At 38.1% G+C, this 3,236-nt stretch overlaps 1 long non-coding RNA gene across 1 annotated transcript; it reads left to right on the top strand.

Annotated features, from left to right (window-relative positions):
- Positions 1-3,006, top strand: LOC139837650 (uncharacterized). The gene is made up of 4 exons (XR_011754243.1): positions 1-368; positions 454-625; positions 1,649-1,708; positions 2,788-3,006. It is a non-coding gene; the product is annotated as an uncharacterized lncRNA (long non-coding RNA).
- The last annotated feature ends 230 nt before the right edge of the window (positions 3,007-3,236 follow it).

The following is a 3,236-nucleotide window of genomic DNA, read 5'->3' as shown; positions in this document are numbered from 1 at the left end:
TCTTGAGCTACACAACTCCGATTTCAGATCCGTTTGTTTCTACGCGTTCCTAACTTCGAGACCCACCTATTCCACCGACCTATGGTCTATATAAACTCTCTACCAGACCGCAGTTTCGTTTTCCCTTTCCTCCTCTCGAAACCCTACATCAGCGAAATCTTAACTCGTTGATTTGACCACCAAGACCACTTCAAATCGCTTCGGGCTCTACACGAAAGTTGTAGATCTCGTCGAGATCTTTCAATCCCGACCAATCTCATCTCTTTTCATCCACCATACACAGATAATTTCGCATCGCAAGGTGTCAGACCTGACAAAGGGAATCTTCAATTAGTTCGTGCTCGTTCCACGAAATCCAAATTTCTTTGGTGAGTATGTAGATCTGATCATCCTCTACAACTTTCATGTTGAAAGTTTTTTGATTTGACGTACGGATTTATCGCTCATTTACAGATCTATTTCGAGTCAACCGGAGCCAAATCGAGTTTCAAAACGATCTCGAATCGTCATGATCTCAACACGGAAGTTGTTCCTCTCGTCAAGATCTTTCAGTTGCGGCAAGTTTCACCTTGTTCCGTTTACCGAGCAAGGAGAAAATCGTGTTGCAAGATTCAGATCTTATAAGGTATAACCCAGATCTTGTCAAACACATTAATCCGTTGTGAAAAGTAATTTGTGCGTTAGATAGATCTATTAATTTTATACAACTTTGATGTAGAAAGTTTTTCCATCTGAGTAAATTTTTCTGTCAACTTTATGACATCATCATGACATCAGCATAGTCAACTCAGTCTGGTCAAAGTCAAACTGCAGTCAGCGGTACGGTCAGCAGTACAGTCAGCAGTCAACTGTACAGTCAGCAGTCAACTATACAGTACAGTCAGCGTCTCAGTCAAACTCGGTCAAACTAATTTTAAATGTAAATTTTAAATATCAGATTATGTGTCCAACTTAGAAATTCATTATAAAATCATCCAGAGGTCCAAAATTTACAAACTTTATATCGTTGGAAAGCTTATAACATGTAGAATCCAAATATGCAAGAATACTGTATATGTTATGTATTATTTTTCGAATCATAATTCAAATGATTTAATTAATCCTTTTTCACTATAAAAATTATATCAAATAATCTACTAGTCCAAATTTAACAAATTTGTACTTTCTGGAATCCTCAGATCATGTACTTCAACTTGGTATAAGAGTTGTACAACTTTGATACGTGCTCAAACTTGCTTTAGTAAAATCTAGTCAAATCAGTAATTTGACGATAATTCGAATTCTATAAATCATTTTTGAATAATTCCAATTGCTCAAATCTTGTAATACTGTAACCCATCCAGGGAAGTCAAGTTTATATTTTTACTAAACATAAATCTTGCGGTAGCTAATTAATAAGGTTGTATATGTAAAGTGGACACTCGATTAATGGTTTTTCTAAATCAAATTAAATGTCCAGAATACTTTATTAACATTGCACATATCAGAGAACACCTAATACAACACTTACACACTACATATCTTGTGAAAGTAATCGGTGCATATCATGCATGCATGCATGTCTATGATTGTTCATATCGAATGTTTGTTTATTTTTGTTGTTGTTGTTGAATGGTGTGTTTATGTTGTGCTATATTCTATATTATAGTGGTACGGAGAGGCACGTATTTTGATTAAGAGAAGTGAACGCACTTCGACTACCAAAAAGGCAAGTGACACTCAATTCCTACCTATTTTCTATTATGCATTAGTGTCTTTCAAGTAGTATGCATGATAGGTTTTGTTTTCAAAAGTGAAGTGTATATGCTATGCTTAGTAAACCTGGTAGTGTGAAGCCGCTCTCAAGATAATTGCTAGGGTGCTATTTCACTTTGCAATATCAAATGCCAATGTTGTTTCGTTGTTGGATGGAAATGTTCGAAAGTTAAAAATTAACAACCCTAATGAAACACCTGGGTGGATTGGTTGAATGGTGGGCGGCTGCTCAGGTCCACGCCCCGAGTGGGCTAAAGTGGTGAATCCCTGAGAGTGCGCAAGTTGTAGAGTGGTCGCTTTTGACTGCACACCTGGTTTTCACCAGGGGATCGTGTGGGGGTTTACTACCTGTGAGGGGTTTTAAGCTTGTGAGTTCCACTTGTGGTTGGCCACCCAGGATTAAAGAGATTACTATGTCATCCATGTTTTAGATAGCTTCCAGTGCAGCCTTATGGTATTATGGGCTCTGCCGGGATTAAGTAAGTTGTGGGGGTTCAACTTGTGGCTAGACAGCGGGTGGAGGCGACGGCCAAGGGAACGGGTCTAGTTTGTATGGTTGAATTCTTCTTCTGAAAGATCTTGTCTCATTCTTCTCTTGGGAAGGGTGGGTCGTAAGGTGAAAGTGCACAACCTCTCGAGAGTTAAATCTAAGATCTTAGCCGTGTCCCCGGTTATGGACAATTTGAGCTTCTAGGCAGGGAATGTACGGAGGAATCTCATCACCTTTTATGAATGTATTTAAAATTTTGTATCAACCTTTGAAAACTCATGGGAGATGTAACCATGTGATTATTCCAAAACCCATGGAGGATTTATCCATGGTGTGATTTCATAATGTCATTCAAAGGATTTCAAAATGTTTTGTTTTAAATAAAATATAGGATAAAATTGGCTTTATGCAAATTTGCCTAAACTCCACTTGCCAAATATCATGTAGATAGTCATGCCCAAAACAGCCACCATATAAGTGTCATTTGCCAGTACATCATTGTACTGACCTCCATTCGTGGGGCTGCATATTCAAACGTGCAGGATTTTCTGAGGAGAAGTACGTGGTAGGATCTCGAGTCTACATTCCAACATGACTGCCTGTGGCACATGAAGATGATGAAGGCTCATTACTGATTTACTTTCCGTTGTGTATATTCTGTGCTAGTCCATGTGACTATGCAAATTGTAAGGTTTTACTTTACCCTCTGGATCAAAGATGTAGTAATTTGATACTATTGCAATGATTACTATATTTTGTAATGTGTGTGCTATCAGTGATCCCGGGAATAGCACTATACACAGGTATCTTACCTTTATTAAAAGGTAGGGTGCTACAGCTATCCAGCATGCATCTATGCCTAAAAAGTCCACCTTCAGGTTATCATCCGAACCCCTTCCAGTATTAAGTTGCAAACAACAGACAATTGCATTAAGTATGGTGCGTAATGTAATCAACAAATACATCCTTAGACATAGCATTGATGTTTTAT

The sequence above is a fragment of the Lolium perenne genome, chromosome 3, assembly GCF_019359855.2.
Source record: "Lolium perenne isolate Kyuss_39 chromosome 3, Kyuss_2.0, whole genome shotgun sequence".
NCBI lineage: Eukaryota > Viridiplantae > Streptophyta > Magnoliopsida > Poales > Poaceae > Lolium > Lolium perenne.
Note: the sequence above shows the minus strand (reverse complement) of the source record. Positions and strands in the feature narration are given on the sequence as shown.